Below are 20,043 nucleotides of genomic sequence, written 5' to 3' on the forward strand. Positions count from 1 at the left end.
AAAAAACGTTTTAAAAGGTTACCCTTGTCAACAGCTGGCCACGGCAGTGACAATGTCCATGAAATACTAAGAAAGATTACAGGCAGTAGAAAGAGACTATGGAAGGAGAGAGACTGGAGAAGATTTGTCCTATGTAGGATATAAAGAGTAAGTTTTAGTCAACATGTTTAAACTTCTTTCTTGAAGAAACTCATGAACCAGTAAAAGGGAAAGACACTTTTGACTGAGACCTAGTTTTAACTATAACCATTGTACTGAGGTTGCTCTGCAGTAGTGACCAATGCGTGGTCAAATTCAATAATTTCATAGGAATAATACCTTTAAAGAAACAAACACCATGACAATATTTTTTTTTCTTTGAAAAGTGGTTTAAATAACACTAAAGGAGCATGTAAATGAGCAGAGTGTAAGTAGCATCCCTGTAAATCAAAGAAAACATATCTCACTTCTTCTAAAAATAAACCCAACTAAAAAAAAAAAAAAAGCTTAAAAAGCTTAGTACAGTTAAATAGTAGAGCAAGGGGGACTATTAGAAATAAAAAGGTATCCTTTAAAAAGTGGAGATCGTGCCTAAATGGAGAAAATAGCGAGGAATATAATGTCTGCCAAGTTAAATGTAAAACCATAATAGCATAAACTGAGATAGTTTGAGGAGTGACTCACAAAAGACAAAAACTAATAACAAAAGCTCTTCCAAACGCAACAGGAGTTGGAAGTCTGCCTGGAAATGGTGGGATCAGCAAATGACCAAGGTGTGAAAGGAGCAATCGAGGTCAATAAGGTCACTGTGTAACAAATAGCAGAAGGCAATGGATGCATAGCAAATAGGAAGTCCTCCAAGGTTTGAGCCTAAGGAATGGCCTCTAATTGAATTGTTAATAGAAGAGCTTTTAAAACAGATCAATGAAATGAACAATAACAAATCACCAGGACAAATGATATTCACTCAAATGTTGTAAATTACTCTGGTATGAAATTTTGGGTTCAATCAGTCTTGATCCCAGAGGAGGTAAATAATGTGACACCAATCTTAAAAAGGGTTCCAGCAGGGATTAAAAAAACCTGCAGACTACTGAAGTCTGGCTTCAGTACCAGACAAAAAATGGGAGGAAATTATAACAGAGTTAGTGGCTGCATACATAAATATGTTATATTGCAGATGTGTGAACACAGCCTTTGTAAATAAACATGCATCACTGCATCACGAACTGTGAAGTTCTTTGAAGGAATGAATAAGCATCTGGAGAAGCACGAGACACAAAGATCTTTAGATCTTGAGAGACTGGGCAATGAAGTGGCAGATGAAAGTCAATGTCAAAAAGTTTAAATAATACAAATAAATAATCTTGACCATTCATGCCTCTAGGTAGCTATGGTTTCTGTGTTCAGGAACATGATCAGTAAAGCCTTTGTTGCTGATTTTCCACAGATATCAGACCAGTGCTAGCAGTCCATGTAAGTGACCAAGAGGAATTCTTGGAGTTGGGAATAACTGAGAAGAAAACTAATAGCTTATGCTATTGCAATAGACCCATTAGAAATAAAGAGGTAGTGGTTTCCCTGTGATGTTCCTGCATCTTTCCTGCTGTGTGCAGGACTGCTCACTCAAACTGGGAAAAAAAACCGCAGTAGAAGTAGAAAAGACATAAAAAAGAACAATAAGAGTAACCAGAGGTCTGAAATGTCTCTCTTTTATTTTTAGGGAGAAATCTAAATAAAGTAGTGCTTTTCAGCCTTGAACACTTAAACATTTTACAGAGGCTTATAAAATCGTGAGTGGTATGGAGGAGGTGGGTAGGAAATGATCATTCCCTCTTCCTTTTAACACAAGAACTAGGAGTACTAAAGAAACTAAAAGGGCAACAGTATAAAATCAAAGCAGTATTGTTAGTGATTATATTGTGGAAGTAGTAATGGATATAGAAAATAGCAAAATGAAAATAAATTCAGAATAGGATCAAATAAAATCCCCTAGGATCCATATAGGCTACTAAACACAACGACCTGTATCAGTTTGGATGTTGCCTCAAATCCCTAAATTGTGGACGGCCAGAAACTGGAAAGCAGTGGCCAAAAAAGGTCACTCTGTGCAAGGCCTGCATCCTGCATGTTTTAAGTATTGCCTTCTGGATGGTGGTGCAGGTAAACTGCTGGGCTAGCTAGAGCTGTTCTCTGCCATGCACCACCATTTGTGTATCCCTTTGCTGTTGAGGTTGAACCTGCTTCTGTTTTGGTTTCCCTTGTGCCATCTCAGTTCTCTTTGTAATATTTCTTTTCCTTTCTCCAGGTTTGCCTGAGCTTTTGGCCCACTTGCAAGTACTCAGCTTCTTCTGCTTCATTTGCAAGTTTCTGCATTTGAGCCTGTGAGTACTTTTTCATATGTGGAGATCAATGTTGTGTGTTTCCTTTTAAAAATCTCAAAATTTCAGCTGCATTCACAAAATCAGCTGATTTATGAGATCCGGATTAACAATGTATGTAAACACAGGACTAAATTTAAGTGTATGCTTAAGATGTTTGGATCTCAAACACATGTTTAAATGCTTTGCCAGGTAAAAATAGATTCATGATTTAACACTAGGCCTTGACTTTCCATTGTGCTATTTTAATTTTATGCTGATTTAACTTCAGCTAACTCAGCCAGGATACAAGACTTGGTTTGGAGAAGACAGCTTTGGTCTGAAAACAAGTTATTCCAAACCCTAGAGCTGGAAGAAGTTCTCTAGGACTGAATATTTACAAGAAAGGGTGTGATGGCAGAGTGTTAGGCTGCTTCTTCTGGTTTCATGGTGTGAGTTTGAGTTTCATGCTGGAATTGCACAACACCCAAATACAAGTGGGTGTCTGGCCACGCTGACAATGTTAAAAGCATCCAGATGTGAATGTTTTTGGCTATGGAAACTTTTGTGCTTTAACTGTGCTAGCCCAGTTTTCTTGGGAGAATATTTGGACTTCTTTCTCCGGTGAGTTTTTTTTTCAACATCGTTTAAAATGTTGAGAGATGTAGTGATTTGCCTATAATAAAATATATAGACCTGACCCTTGAAAGCCATTTCACAAGCCATGTCACCTAGATTTCCCTAACATACAAGCAGGTATTAGGGGATGGAAGGAAACAATACAGCTCCTGTTTTCTACTGAACTGAAAACCAAGGAACCTCAGCAGTGTTTGAGAGAGAAATAGCAGATTTTTGTAGATGTTATGCTAGAAAGATGAGATGCTGCACCCCAGGTTTGATACCAGTCCAGAGGCGTATAAATGAGGCAGGAGACTGGATTCATTGATTTCTAGCGTTGGATGCTCTTTAAATCATAGAATCAGCAGCCTAATTTTGTTTTGCGCTGCAGTTGAACCATGAGTTTGAAAAGGAGATGTCAGAGTAATCAGTGATTGACTCTTCGTAGAATAATCTAGATGTTTCCAGATTGCTTTCAGACGCACATGAATTACTGCCCTGGAATTTGAATGGCTACTTACTTGAAATGGTTGAGAACTCCTAGTTTTGAGTCGTCTTACTGAATATATTTCTTTATTCTGAATTGGTTGTTTAGTAGGAAAAATGATAAGGCCTGCAAATTCCCTTGAATTGTTTGAAGGAAGGATTGATCTTGTTCCATTGAAACCCGTGGTCTACAGCTGTCCCCAGCGAGACCTTCAATGAACATCAGGCAAGGAATTGTAATGGAAGTTTCAGTGTGCTCTGACAGGTAAGGGAAATGACTAATCAGGACAGCAGGTGAAACCTGCAGATACCTGAAGGAGGATGGTCCTGTGTGGAACTATCTCAAGGTTAAATATCCTGAGCTTTATGATAGAAAGAGCAACTTTAACAGGTGAGATCAATCAAGGCTTCCTGGCCAAGAACAATATGAAGCCAACTTGTTTGTCACAACCTGTGAGAAACTTCAGTCCTCCTGTTGCATTCCTGGCTTTGAAAAAGGAAGAACTGCACTCCGGTAGCTAGTCAGCTATTTCTCCAAGTACATATATATATATATTATAGTATATGCTAAAATATTCGTGCATTTGAAGATGTATAGGGAGATGTAACCACCCATTCTTGTAGAGAAGCAGGGAAAGGATTCTTGAATTCTGTTATACCACCTAAGATCTCTGGTTTTGGAACTGGCATCTCATACATAGAAAAGTACTCTCCTGGAGATGGGAAGAAAGCAGTGGGTGCTCCTCTCCAGCTGCCCCCTGTAACTCACCCAGAAGTTCTGGTGCAAGGAAGTGTTTGAAGTGAACAGTTGCATCTTCAGGGAAAGCATTCATGTGCACATGATTTTTCTGGGCTTTTATCAATTGAGCACAAAACACAAATTCTTTTCAGGTGTGAAGCCTACTTGTCTACACATGGCGTGCTGTGTGCCTCACTAAGAGTGAGGTGGGTGCACAACTAATAGCTTCTTTCATAGTCTAGATGTCCAGCTTCAATTTACTGTTCGTTTTCCCTTGTACTGAATTACATGTTAATGCTGGTGTAAACTCTGTTTCTCTCCCTCTCCATCCTAAATGTAAATTGACTTGCCACAACCTGCCACTCTCCAGAAATTACAAAGCCTCAGAAGATAATTTGTTGCTGGTGCTGATAGCATCTGTTTATTTTAATACACCCGCCAGTTGGGCCATGCTTGCTTGCAGATGGGGAGAAAATGACCTTCAGTAAAATCGCAAGCTTAACAATTCTGAAACAGTGTCTTCCTCAGCAGCCAGCTGCTGGTGATCTGAAGGTCTGTGTTTTCACGGAAGCAGCAGCCCACAGCATAGAGACTCAATCATCAGTGAGACAGAGGGTAACCTACAGCTTTTTGGAGAATAATGAAATATGGGAACATTCGTAGTAGGGCTGTGGCCTGAAAAAATACTGTGCATCAGATCTTTTCAGGGTGCTTGAGTTCGTTGCTTTCATAAGTATGAAAAATGCCTCTGCTTTTTTGCCCATGAATGCCCAATTACAGTTGTGTTGTGGTGCTTCAAAGAAAGACTGGTTAGAGCATTGTCACAAAATCAGCTAAATGAAGAAAACAATAGATTTTGAACTAAATAATCCTTGAGTTTTCAATCAGTTGACTGACTGTGATAGAATTGGCAAGAGGGGCACAAAAAAGGCCGTCTTCCTATCTTGAAAATAAACAGAGGATGAATGTTTTCTCTAGATAAGGAAGAAACTTTCACTTTGTTGATACTTGGGAGTACACTTAACAATCACGTTCTAAAGTTACGTATGCAAATCACTGTGGTGGATTTTTTTGTAGTAGTTGTTTGCTGTTTTTTTTTTAATTTAAGTCCTAGAGTTACAAAAATGAAGAGCTCCCTAAGCCTTTTAGTTTGATTACTAGTAAGCCCTCCAATAGTGGGGAAATTCTAGAGACATAGGAAATCTAATTTTGGATCAATATTTTAAATAGATCGCTATGATCCGTAATTAATACTAATCCCTGGAAATTCAAAAGCACTCATACAATAAAGAACATACTAAAGCAATGTGACTTATGAAGAGGCGTTTAGTGTGGATTATTAGAAAATAACTTCAGTCAAACTCAGATGGATTAAGAAAAAAAAGACCTCTCTTTGATTAGTATACTAATCTTGATGTAAGAACTTCCTATAGGCTTTTAACTTGCTCCCACAGGTATTTTTCATAAACTCAAATGGTAGAGTATCAAACAGGAAAAGTTACATGGATTCCAGTTATTCCAGTTACAGATCTCAAAGTGGAATTTGTTGGATAGATTTGAAGTGTAAACACATCAGTTAGCTGTGTTCCTAGTTGGATCCTGCCAGTCATCTAGTCTGTGCTTTGAGTTGTTTAATGGTGTAGCAGTGACTGGAAGGAGACTTTGACTCCACGCTGTTGACATTAGCAGATGCAGAAAGACTGGCTTAGATGAGTTTGGATCCCTCAATAGAGTGGAAATGGCAAATAATTTTTCAGGATGCTACAGGTAAAGGAAATTAACACTTTGAGATTTATGTACCAGATGGGATAGAATGTGTTCGGAAACGGGAATCTGGAAAACAGTTGAGAGTTTGAATGGATAATTGGCTGAATGTCACCTTTTGCTCCAGTGCTGTGGCCAAGGGGGCTAAAGCAATACTTGGATCCTTCCTAACGCCTACTTGATATTCCCTGTTTATATACCCAGGGATCACTTTACTGCTGTGTTTGGCATAGGTGCAACTGCTTTGGGAGCACTCCATCCAGCTGTGGTACTCACAATTAAAGAAGGTTGTTGAAAAATTGGAGATGTTTCAGAGAAGAGCCACAAGAATGACTGAAAGATTGGAAAACATGCCTTAGGAGTGGAGCCCATCTACTTATCTTACCAAGCAGCAGCTCAAGTCCGGTTTTCAAGCAAGCTATATAAGGAACGTAAGTTCAAAACCAGAAGCCCCTTTGGGTATTAGTAATAATGAGAATCAGTAGTCAAAAGTTGGATGAGTTCGTACCATACATAAGCCTTCAACTTCTGATAGTGGACACCGTTCTTGGAGCAAAAGTCAGGGTTGTGATTTGTTCTGTCATTGGCAAGTAGAGATTGGATGCTTTTTCTACCTGCTTCATGCAGGTTTTCAATCAGAGCAGCCTTGATGCTGGCATCCTTTCAGAAGCCAGCCCTAGCTGTCCACAGCTGTTCTCTCTGGCTTTGATAATTTATAAATCAGACTTCTCTCTCCAAATTGTTAATAATCTAAATAAGCAAAATCCTTCTCATACATCTTCTGCTGTCTGATCTGGATGATAAACTCTGTTCTCCAGCTTCACCATAGGATTGGATAGGAAAATCAAGATTTTGTTGGAAGTATTTGTATGTGAGATTTTGTGTGATTGCGTGAAAAGTTTAGGGATTAGATCTTCATTTTAAAGTCAGTTCTTCATGTCTCCAATTCCCATATAAGCATGCGGGCTTTGGCAGGGGACAGGTCAGGAGGTTTCAAATGAACAGTTAGAGTCAGGCTTCTTTTTTCAAAGAAGTCATGGTCTGGCAGAAGGATCCACCAACACTTGTGAAGTGGACTAGGGAGAGCGGGGAAGAGAAGACCCATGCGTCTGGTGCCAGCATTCCCTCTAACAAAGTCCATGCTTGCAGTCCCACTACTGGGCAGTCTATGCATGTGACCTGTGGCCATTATCCTGCCTTTCTTTTTAAGAAGGGGTTTTCTCCTGGGCAGCACGAAAGCACGTTGGCAATGGCACAGTGAGAAAGTCTGCCTTTCTGCTGCCCACACTGTTCGTGCTCTGCGAGAAGGAAGTCTGCCTGAAATATTCCCCAACCCTTAAAATAGAAATGGGTATGCCATGTCTCACAGTTCACTGAATTTAGGATTGAATCCAAGTATTCTTTAAATGTGATCAAACCTCAAATTTGGAGGATGTCTGAGCCCTGAATTTGGTTTCTTTCCATTTTAGAAATGCTACTTTCTGGTCTGCTTCTCTAGGACCACTTAAAAGTCTTCAAATCAGACCAGATCTGTGGCTTTCCCCGCTTCCCTACTGGGCTGCTTTGATTTCTGAGCTGTGAGTTTACCGGAAAGGCCACTTTGCCTCCTTCTACAGTAAGGCGTTGTCACCTGGAAGATACAAAGTTTGGAAATTTTGTTGACATTTTGGCCTGAAATGTTTTATTCCAAGGCTTTTCGCTCCCTTCCGTGTCAGAATGCTTTCTCCAGAAGCTTCTTTGTAAGATTCTGACTCTGTTATGATTGGAGTTGATTCTGTACTCTTAGTTTTCCCTATTTCTTGTTCATTTCTTTTTTTTAAATCCCAAATATAACATTGTTTTATGTGAATATTTAAGGAGGGAATACACACTTCTTCAAGGCAGCAAACAGCCTTTCACCACGGAGGTCATGTCTGTGGCAGCATTGGGAAGCATCCATGCAACAGCAGTGGTGATCTCGCTATGCTGGCTTTCTGGCCGGGATTGAATTTCACTCCCTGAGCACATTTTTTCATGGGATTTTCATCAGTAATGCATGTAAGTATTGGTCAGCTGTAAACCCTCCATCTTCTCTTCATAGAAAGTAGTCCAAACCAGAATTCCAAATTGATGGGGATGCTGTCCAGGGCACATGCTGTGCCAACAATTTGGAGGGGTTCATCTGTGAACTTGGTGTTTGCAGTTTCTGAGTTTGTGCTAACTGCTCTAGCTCACTGTCAAGCGTTCATGCCATTGCTGTAACAGCAATGTAAGAGCATTTGCTCTTGGATTGCAAAAACTGGACTGTACACCAAATTATCAACGTTGTCCTCAATGCCCTTGTTGTTATGAAATCTTTAAAATCAAAATCCAGGAGCTTTGTAACACAGTAGGAAAGTGTTCTTTACCAACGTGTTCCCTCATTCATATGAAGGTATTTACTCTCATGACTCTAAACTGAGTTGAATATTTTAGTTACTGACAGTTTTTAGACACTCAGGATAGACCGTGTAATGATTACATATAATAGATTTGTAGGTCAATCATAGAAATATCATTAGTGATATTTCTAGCACATTTCCTGTTCTTTGAAAGAGCCTTGTTTGAAATTTGTTTTGGTTCATCTGGAGACCTCTGGAACAACTCAGTGGTAAAACTGGAAAGAAATTTTCCCTTCTCCATTATATTGTCAATGTTGGGTCTCCTTAGTGAAGGACAAGATTATTTTTGAAATGAACTTTGTCTACAATGCAAACATTCTTTCTGGAGATATTCTGGAGAAGTATTTTGCCTTGAACAAAAGAAAAAAAAAGAGTTGGGGAAGAATCCCAATATACGTTTGTTTTCTGTATCTTTTTTTTTTTTTAATTGTAAAATAGATGTATTGTTTCATCAGGTTGAAGAAGGCCTAGTTTTTATATGTATCTGGGTAAAGTTATGTTAATTTGGGATTTCCAAATTCTCAAAAAAAAAAAAAGTATCAAAACAGTATCTTCAATGTTTGTTTTTCTCTGGGCTTTAAAAAAAAATGCTTATTTTCTGGGACGTGTCTTTCAGGAACCCTATTCTGCCTCAAAAGAGGCCCTGCATGGTAATTTTGCCCTTTTCACCCAAACGCTGTTTGCCAGTAAGCCTTCCAGCACCAAGCTGTTCTGTTTGTGTTCAGAAAGCAAAGGGTGAATCACTCTCTTAATTAAGGTCAGTGTGTGATATCTTTGCTGTTCTTCCAGCTATTCTAGGCTAGGGAAAAAAAAGTAAAAAACAGGATGTAGACTTTTTTTCTGTAGTCTTCAGTGACTGCCCAGTTTACAGGCAGGTCCTAAACATTCTCAGTGATAGTATGCTTTGATTGAAATTCACATTTCCATCCAAGTTTTTCCTCAAATGGCTGAGTAAGTTGAATGCAGACCACAAAATCTGTTGAAACATCCTGTTTGCCCAGCTTATCATTAGGAATAAAGGGAAGTTGGGCCATTGGTCACTTTGGAAATTTTTTCAGCATAGGTCTTCATATTTTTGGTGCCCCTTAATGGGTTTGTATGAATCTAAAATACATCGATAGAAATATCTCAAATCAAACCAATTTCTCAGACTCTAGCTGGAATGGTAATTGAAACTTGGGGCCAGGAACTTAAAAGGAAAAAAAAAATGTGGGGGGACAAAAGAAAGAGGGAAGTGGATTCTACATCGCTATAGCATTTTCTCCTGGTAACTTGTATGAGTTTCACTGCAGGCCCCAAGGCAAAGAATTTTCTACTTGGGCTGCAGGAGGGAGTGTTAAAGTGTTGGAAGAGGCAGGATGAGAAAGCTGCTATGTTGCTTAGGCAGTTTTTCTTAGGAAAGCATCGTTGGCAAACTAGAACCATAATTTTGCAAAAGAGAAAAAAAACTTGCCCAGGAAACAGGATTTTGCTGACAAGGTGTTAAGGAAAGAAAAATATGCTTTTATTTCATTCTGTTCTCTAGAGGGATTTAGCATTTTGCTGTGTAGCTCTTTCATACTGAACTTTCAAAGTATAGCCAGTCTGTCAGCCAGCATACTTTTTAAAGGTGCAATACAGATCTATTTTCAGAACTCCATCTTGTTTGAAATATGTTGAATTTGTTGTTCTTTCTGGTTTACTGTGAGAGACTGGGCATCAAGATATGTAAAAATAGAGGAAGTATGGTTGAATCCTACAGGATCAAAAATTTGCAGAAGTCATTTTTGTTAGGTTGTATGGGGCTCACACAGAAGACAGATCTCACATGGGTTGCTTAGTATCTCTTGTAGGCTGATCTCTGTGCTCATCCCTCCATGCCCAACTGTCCCTGCTGCTGCTCCATCTGGATCATTGGCATCAGTTTTTAAAACACACTGTGGCAGTGCTAAACAACAGTGTTATCACCAAAGGCCTTCTCCATCTAACCTGGCCTTGAACACTTCCAGGAATGGGGCATTCACAACTTCTCTGGGCAACCTGTTCCAGTGCCTCACCACCCTCATAGATGTTAGGACGAAATTCTTTACTAATCTAAACCTACCCTTTTTTAGTTTAAAGCCATTCCCCCTTGTCCTGTCACCATACTCCCTGACAGAGTCCCTTCCCAGCTTTCCCTTAGGCCCCCTTTAGGTACTGGAAAGCCACTGTAAGGTCTCCCCAGAGCCTTCTCTTCTCCACGCTATATAACTCCAACTTCCTCAGCCTGCCTTCATGGGAGAGGTGCTCCAGTGCTTTGATCATCTTCATGGCCTCCTCTGGACTCGTTCTAATAGGTCCATGTCCTTCTTGTGCTGGGGCCCCAGAGTCTGAACACAGTGCTCCCGGTGGCGTTTCATGTGAGCAGAGTAGAGGGGGATCTGGATGCGAAGCAGTGTTTGGATTCAGTCCATTGTCATGACCTTTCAATAGGTTTGGAACAGGAAAAGAAAAGAAAAGAGCTTTGGCTCATCTCTTGTGGATTGTCTGTTGCCAATCAAGGACTTCAGAGACTGTCCTGCAAATGTGTCTGTCTCTCAGGGGGAGGGAGAGAAGGGCATTTTTGTCTTCAGCTCGTGTAGACAGAAGAGCTCTTGTAGTTATCCCCCATCAAGGCACACTAAGTAGGGATGCCTCACAAGATGATATAAGTGCTGTATTTTATGACCTGAATGCAAAACCTGTATTAGTTTCAACCTGTTTCTGGTAACATGTGTCTAATGCTAAATTATCTCTTTTATGTGGTTTGTGTATTACACGCTAACCTCAGATTGCTTTCATGTGTTCAACTTTCGGGAGTTCAAGAGTTTTGCAGGAAGAGCAGTAAAATGTGTTTTTGTCAATCTCTTTAGTTTTGGGGCCAAGCTGGGTTTCTAATGGGCAATTTGAACAGCAATGGTTGCCTGGAAGAGCAGGCGTAAGCAGCTTGCATGTTGCAGACATGTGTGAGTGCATGTGCATGGGAGGCAACTACCAAGGAAACCCATTTGGGAAGAGCTGTAACAATGCAAGTCTAAGGCTGGAACAACCCAGTGATGAGCAGATCAGGATGGACTGAGAAACAGCATTACAGACTTGTTTTCTCAAGCAGCTGTATTTCTGGAGAATGCATATGCACCATATAAATGGTTCATGCTGAACAGCACTGAACTACAAAGGGGGAGCTGGGAGTGCTAGGGCTGCTGGTGTCCCTTCTTGCTGAGCTGCCTGAGCCTGAACCAGGTTTTTAGAAGAAAACTCATGTTTTTTAAACTAGTTTTAGATACTTTGAGAAATGTTTTTGATGAGTGACCCCACAGGTGGTTATTGAGATAGGGTCAGTACCAGCATGATAATAGCCATGGGGACTTTGTGCTTCCCACAGTGCCATGTGGGTTTCCTAATCTCTTCCCTTTAAAGCCAGGTCCCTTTACACCACCTGGACCTACAGTGGTCTTCCAGGCACTACCTGTGTGAAGGATGAAGTGAGCGGTAACAAGGGGCTGTATTCATTCATGAGGTGAGGCAGGGAGACTGAGTCATGGCTGGGCAACGCCGTGGTCACAGCGGGGCCCGGGGAGAGGAGCGGAGGCACGCCGGCATGCTGGGGCTGCGTGCCGCAGATACCCCTCCCAGGCCACCCATGGCCAAGGCCTGTCACTGTGATGGATGCCATAGCGTGTGCTGGCGGACAGCATGTTCCTCATGGCCTGTCTCCCTCTGCCCTGCACAAAACAGGGATCCAAGGGGCAAGGCATCGGGAAGCCCCGAACCTCCCTGTTTGTTGTAGCACCTGCTTTGCCCTTCCACGCCTCCATCCCTCCTTGGAGGAAGAGGTGGGACCATTCCTTCTGTCTCTTCCTGAGCAGGATGATCTCAGCATGAGTCATTTGCGGCACGATAGGGACCCTGTTTCTTTGGAAACAGTGCCCAACGAGCAGCTGCACGGCTCAGCACATCTCTGACGCAGCTTCTGGAATAGGGCAGGGCACCTTCCTAACTGAAGCATTCAAGGGCAAGGCTTGAGCGTGCTATAATTTTGTGCGTGGCTCTTGCCTGAGAGCAGGATGCGATGAGTAGAAGAGGGTGGGGAGGCTGGGAATTACTTTCTCTCATTTTTGGTGTCCCCTTAGTGTCTGCCAAGTGTCTACTTCTTGGCCTGTAGGGAAAGTTGAAGGAGAGGTGAGTTCTCTGCTGGAGATGGTGGCTGTAACGCAAAGGAAGATCATGGTTCATTTGTCTGTTCATTACTGGTGTCTCAGTAGGGTTTCAGTGGCTGAGGATTATTGGTGAAATCTCCATGTGAGTGCCAGCCTTTTTGCTGTGAGAAGCTCTCTTACTTTTGCTTGACTCTTCTTCTCTTCTTCTCAGGTCATCTTTTTTAACGTATCTCATGAGATTCTTAAATATCTCCTACACCAACACCTTCCTTTCCTCACAGAGGTCTACCCTTCCTTTGAGGAAAACACTGCCCTAAAGCCATTTGCTTGGTCTGAGTGACATGCTGTTCAGTTAATGAACCAGCACAGCTGTGCTGAAGCATCTCAGCAATGAATACAGGCGAAAATAGAAGCCACAGGCGGGAAACATGCAAACCCTTCCTGTGCCAGAGACAAAATCCAGGGAATGCTGGGCTGGATTGCTGGTTTTTAACGCCTCTCACTAATTAAATCCTAGTCTGTAGTCCACTTGTCCACTGTGTCTGAGATGGTGTCTTCTTAACAGCTTTCTGGATGCATTTCCACTGGGGCATCTTCCATTGACCACAGAAACCTTCACGCATCACCTTTAAAGCAGACACATGTAATTAGGTTGGGTTTTGGAAGGTTGGTTTGTTACAGGCGAATAGCCCATCACAAAGTTTGAAGGGCCAGCTTGTCCAGTTTTTGACCTCACAAAGATTTTGTTACAGTTAATCCTTTACTGCTGGTCCCTGCACCATGTTCCAAGTAGCTTAGATGATACAGCTTAAGTCTATTTAAAAGGAGGGGTGGAGTACTTGTCCCACTCATTCCAGCAAAGAAACAAACCCAGCTGGCCAAAAGGTTTCAAATAAGATTGGGTGACACTCAGAACATGCAGATATTTGGTTTGGTTAACAATCCAAGTGTGGTGAGTGGAAGAAAGTTATCTAGTTTTTAATCAACTAAAGATTTGTGTAATGCTGCATGTAGAAGTGGGAGTAGTACTTACTATGTAGCCAATTCTCAAAATTTTATGAATTTTGCAATGCTATGCTTTTGGAAAAAAATAATCTGTTATTATATAAGAAATTCAGTTTTCATTAAAAAAAAAAAAGTTTCTAGCCCTTACACTTATGTAGAATGTTACCTAAGTACATCCCAAAGTAAAATGAACAAAACAAACAACAACAAACAAAAGCAAAGCCTCCCTCAATCCTTATGGTTACTCAGTCAAGCCCTGTACACTCATGTTCCATTTTTCTTTTGACTTTTTTTTTGTTGTTGGCATTTCTGCAGTTGTAAGTCAATGGATGCCCTCAAGGAAAGATTTGGTCTTTCTTGCCTGAGCTTGCCCTGCAGAACGCTATTGGTAATAAATATTATCCCAAGTGACTGTGGTGTAAGTAATGGCATTCCTTCCCCAAAGATCACCAAAAAAATCACACTTTGTTCATATTGAGAAAGTACTGCTGGGAATAAAGGTGCAAATGACTTTCGTCTCTGCTCTTAATGTCAGATACAGCTCATGTGTGCATCAGGAACCAGATGGACCCATCGGGATCAGAGCAATCTCTAGTCCTGAACTCTGTCTCACTTTTGCTGGTGAAGCCCAAACCTGAGGCTGTGCTCAAACCAGTCTCTTCTTCCTTTCCTCTAAGCAAGCAATGAAATGGCAGCCCCTCTCCTGAGGAGGAAACACAGTACCTACCCCGCACTTGGCCTGGCAGCTCAGTCCAGCTGTGCACCAGCCCAGCAGCACAAAGTCCACGCTCACTCTTCCTAAGCAAGGACCAACGCCTTGGGCCCAAAGCCAAGCTCTTAGCCACAAATACGGAGAAGAAGCACAGAGGATAACAAACTCTGCATTTAAGACCACCCTTGACCCATGCTTTCACCAGCACCATCACTCCAGTATTGAACTGTGGAGGCTTCCATGCAGATAAAACTGTAAGGTAAGCCTGGGCACACCCTGCTTTACTGCCCACAGAAAGTGAGCATCACTGGTGATCCAATGTGCAAAGAATGAGTCCTCTTTTAGTACATTTTCTTTTTCTTTCTGTCTTTCTTTCTTTTGCCTTCAAATATAAATGGCAGAGGGTGGGAAGATTTGGAAATACAGAGGATCAGCTGTATTTTTACTAAGTGCTGTGCATTTTAGGCTTCCCTGTAAAATATAATGATAGATTTCTTCAATAATAATTACAGTGGGAAAAATGCTTCATCCAAATTGCATAAGACCAGCTTTATCCAGGCATGTGGTTTTATAAGAATTTAATTGTAGGCGATCTAAAAAAGACCACAAGCTTTTGTTTAGTGATAAGAAGGGTCAAAAAATCTAAAGGAAACCCAAACCATAAACCCCTCTCTGAAGGCTTTTTTCTTCCACCACAGTGCACTAGTGATTCTCGCTAGAATCAGCGTGTGGTTCTCTTATCTTGTGGCAGGAAGATAGGTCCCTGGGGAAAGCAGTAAGCTGTCTGAGTCTTTGAGTCAAGGGATGGAAAACATGGAGGGTGATTTTCAGAATATCTGACCATAATCCATCCTTAAATGTTCCCATAGTTCTGTGCAGTTTGAATTCCCTTAATTGTGTGATGGATTTACAGTTCAACATTTCAGGTATAATTACCTCTATTATCGAAAACAAAGGAGACACGTGCCAGTCTGACAGAGTAAAGACGTAGCCTCAAGGAAATGGATTAGTTCATCTTTGTCTCTTCCCCTCACACATGCACATGCAGATATTTCTGCATGAATCCCTGTCTACCTACTTGTCAGTGCATTCATTGTCCCTTGATTTCCAGGGCTGCATTTTTGTCATCTCTCTGGGACAGCTCCTAATGGTCGAAAAGTTCTTCAGTTAAGTTCATGATCATCACAGGTCCAGTTACCAAAAGAGATTCATCTGTTTGAACCTTGATATGTGTGGTAAGAATAAAAATATTTTTTTTTAACAATTCTTTCCAAGGGTTGGAAAACTAAAGCCTAGAAGCAATCAGACATGAGTACAGGGTGCTTGGTAAAATGTAGACCTGGTTCATAGAGGGTGAAGTTCTTAATGTGAATGTCCATTGTGTGAGGCGGTAAATCTCGTTCATTAAATCCTCTCTTTGGAATCCTGCCTGTGTTTGAGACATGCAGCTTGTCTGCAGGATCATCTAGACCTCACTTGTTTTCTCTCTGGAGAGTTACTGTTGGGCCTGTCTGCTCAAGGAGTCGGCTGCGAATGGAAGCAGGACTGGACTCCAAATTTATGTTTGCGTTTAGAAATTTTAATGAGAATTGTTCACTTACCATTATTCAGTACCAAGCTATCTAAGCCCACTACCAAAAGACAAACATGATGATTACGGACTTTTGCTACATATGGCCCTGACTAGGATTGGACCCCAAGCAGTGAAAACAAACAAACAAAATATATATAAAAATGAGAGATTTTTATGTCTTGTAATGTGTTAGGTACAGATTTTGGACTTTAACTCCCTGGGTGAGCAGTGCAGGTACAACTGAGTGGTTTTATGAAAGAGAACAGTGAGGTGTGTTCGTGTCTGTGTATAAATGCATGTAGACATGCAATCGGCTTTTGAAAATGACACCGGAGAAGGAGACACGTTACAGCAGGGTGGTGTCATTTTCATATCGGCCTCATTCATCTCTATGAGCCTGATGACAAGAATAAAATGTTGTGATGACGTTCAGTGGCACACAAGCAGCTACCTGACGGTCCTGTTGTGTACACATCCATGGATGTTGCCCTGGAGACCTTGCGGCAGTGAGAGCAGCGTGCCTGTTTGCATCCAGATGCTGAGGGTTGCTTGGAGAAGCCCATCCGTCAGGAGGGTTAATTGGGAGCTTCGTCAGCACCTGGCCCCCTCCCTCCTTGGCTCCTGGCTGTCTCTGCAGAGCTCCAAGAAGGGAGCAGCAGTTACTGAAAGACCAGGAGCGGAGGAAAGCTGGCATTTGGGTGCTGGTTTCCCTGTGCAGCCCACGACTGACTCTGCAAGTCAGCCAGGAGTGAGGCTGCTAAATCCCCATGAGGGTCTAGACTTCTTTTCCCTGATTGTAGTCCACTGCCCTGCTTACTGAGGTGGTATCAGAGAGCCTCCTTGGCACAGCGTGTGGTTCTCTGAGGGGGATTCTTTCCACCAAACGTGGACATGGCAATGCCCAGACCCGAGCTGTCTAGACGCCCCTTCTAATTAAGCAGAGAGCAAGAGGTGTGTCTAGGGGCTGAGTCACCTTAACCTGACAGCCCAAACAAGCCTTGCTAATCTCTCCTAAAAATGCCTATTTTTCTCCAGAAGCAATGACGTGAGCCCTGAGTGCTCAGATCAGGCAGAGGTATCTGCACTGCAAGGCAAACTGGACTCTGCTGCTCTTCTGGTGTTAAATGTGGCTACGTGAGCATTAACAGATGAGAAAGCTGCTTTGTTCTGCCCTTCTCCCCATCTTAGAGGTTTCCTTCTGTCTGTGAGGATGAGAAAGGAACAGCAAGCCATTAGCCAGTGACCCATCTTCAATTTTTTATACTTCCCTCTTTGCCTTATAATGACCTTACCAGTGTGGCTGGGGGACACCAAGGTGTGCCTCAGCTGCTAGTGCAACCAACCAGGTGCTGGGCAGGAAAAAACTTTGCTTTTTCTAGGATGTCAGACTACTGAGAGCTGCCATCAATAACACACAAAGACCTCAAATCTCTTGGTATCCTCTTTGCCCAGGCATGAAACCGTGCCTCAGCTTGTTGTGCCAGGGGCACGTTGGGCCCCACGATGAAGAAAAGCCCACAGCACCATGCTTCAGTCACTGTAAGGGATTTAAAGTGGCTTTAAGCATGTGGCCAGGGGCCTGCTAGTTGTTCTCCAGCTCTGTGCTGCTTCCAGACCCCAGTGACAGAGGCTCTGCCAGCTGGAGCAGTGGAGTGTAGACCAAGGGATGGATGCTGGAAGGCATCAAGGATGAGGAGCTGGCTTTAGTGAGTATGGGTGGACACATCTGAAACCCGTGCACCACCTGTGGTGTTAAACAAGCCCTTTTCTGGGCTGCTTTTCAATCTGACTGTGTTGTGCTCTTTCTGACCATCAGGTTTTTATAAAATGTAAGCCTTGAGGGCAGAGCTTTTCTTCCTTTGACACTCCTAACTCATTCTTGCAAGTTTACATATGTTGTTGTTGTTGTTGTTATTGTTGTGAGTAACTGGCAATAAATAATGCTTTTGGTCAAGGCTCTTAAAACGTGGAACTGAACCTCAAAGCACCTCTGAGTTGTCTGTGCCGTGACTAACATTGCTCCTGATACACAAGCAGGGGAAGCATGGAACAGACAGGGCATCTTAGAGTGAGACAAACTAAACCAAACCAACCAAAAAAAAACAACAACCTGTGCTATGTTGTGTTTAGGTGGGTGACAAATTCCCTCCCAGAAACCTGCACACCTGGATGTAGACAAATAAAGTAAGTCCTGAGCAAACTAAAGGGGAATACCTCCTTAATCTAGAAAATATGTTTAGGAAAAGGAGATTTTTATCTTGTGCCCCTTGTTTTTAGGTTAGAGTTGAATAAGTACCTTCATTCTAGATACACAGGGTTCCTGTAAGTGACAGAGCAAAAAATATTGCAGCAAAAAAACCCCAACCCTTGAATTCCAAAAATACCGTCTGCTTTCAAAGTAAGATTTATATGCAAGAAGACAATCTCTCTTACAGAGTTTTTCCTGTCTCTCAGAGTCTACTCACTGGAAACAAGCAGCCGATTTAAAAAGATATTGGAAGAACAGCTTGGACATAGAGAAAGGAATGACCTGGAGTCTTAAAAAACAGACAAGCTTTTCAGTAGCTTGGCGCTTGGAACAAGAAGCTAAAAGTCACATAAGGTCAGCAAAGTTTGGGGCATTCTTGTTACCTAAAAAATTACCATTCTTGGCTTCTCTTATTAGTGTCTCTGCTAAGGGATCAAGTTAACTGTTTTGTGGGGAAGCTGGACCCACTCTGCAGCTGTGGTGGTAAATTTTCTTGAATGTGTAAAGGGTCGGGATGAGCGAGTGGTTAGGTTATTTGAGGGCTGGTGTTCCTGAGCCCTCTTTGTCTGGGATCCAGACGGGCCTTCCTGTTGAGAAATACTGGCCTACTTCTTCAGTGCAAAACAAACAACATACCAGCTCCTACTCTAGCAAGACAGTGAACGTAGTTAACTATTTCCGTTAATGCCGCAACCATGTTGTAGCTTTTGGAGGTACCTAGCGCAGCTCCTCTCTCCTCCCTGCTCCCTCATTCTTTGGTTGTATTAAGACAGTCCTGGCTCTAGAAGAAAATAGATAAGGAAAAGGAAAGGAAAGGAAAAAGTTTGTTTCTGCTGTCAGACTGTGGCTCCGGAGTATACTTAAGTATGCCCTGGTCAGAGCAGACGGTCCCCATTAGGGAACCTGTGCACATCCAGGGTGGAGACAATATGTACCACCAGCTGTGTTCAAGGATGCAACTTCATCTGCAGGATGAGCAGAAAGTACATGGGATTGCTTAACAGTATGTCCTTAAAATAAAATAAAACAAACAAAAACAAATAGAGGCTCATGTCTGAAGCCATGTGCTTCACGTAAAACAAGCCCAGAAAAAAGTTTGCTCTTTGGGACAAAGTAGAACAAGAGCCTTTATGTAACGCTATATGTCATCATGCTTTGTGTCATTGTAGTAATGCATAGAAATGGCCTCACTGCTTTGGCATGCTGGTAAGGGTCTAAGAAGCACTTTTTGCTGTGTCCCTTAGTAGGCATGGTCTAGGAAATGAGGATTCAGAAAATCTTTTGTGATGCCCATGAAACAAATAAGTTTTGGCTGCAAGTTGGGCTGCTTTTTGAAATTCTGTCCAAGTTGTCATGGGGCTGCTTAAGAAACCCTAAAATCTCATAGTATGGGCTACTAGAATTGCTGTCCTTCTGTTCCCCCATGTGTGGCCTGCGTAGGGACAAAAGCTGATGAAACCTTTGGGTTGTCTTCTTTATGGTATTTGAATGGGATATTGCTTTCATCTCCTGCCCATTATATACCCTTGTGGCAGTTTGCTGGAGTCAACAAATTGCCTGTATAACAACATGTATGTGCACAAAATGTATATATTCTATTGATGACTGCGTAGGCTATTACATATACATTTAATAATTGTATCACATGTCTAGTTTTCTGTGTATGAAAAGCATTAGGGGTACCTATCAACAGATGTAAATTCATACTAAAATGCTATGATGTGGTAGGAGAGCTCTTAGCAGGAGGTGTGTGGGAAGTACTCTTTGTTATGGTTGTACCAAACTTGACTAGCCCAACTATGATGTACCCAAGCTGAAGAAACCTTTATACCACACAGTATTTTCCAGTTAATTATATATATTTGTACGTCTGGGCGTGTGTGTGTGGACAAGTGAGATCATCCATTCCTGTGAGACTTTTTTCTTCCTATCCAGATCATTTTTCCTCTCCCTAGCTCCTTTCCAGTAGCTCAACAACAACA

This window comes from Anser brachyrhynchus, assembly GCF_964034855.1.
Source record: "Anser brachyrhynchus genome assembly, chromosome: 9".
Taxonomy (NCBI): Eukaryota; Metazoa; Chordata; class Aves; order Anseriformes; family Anatidae; genus Anser; species Anser brachyrhynchus.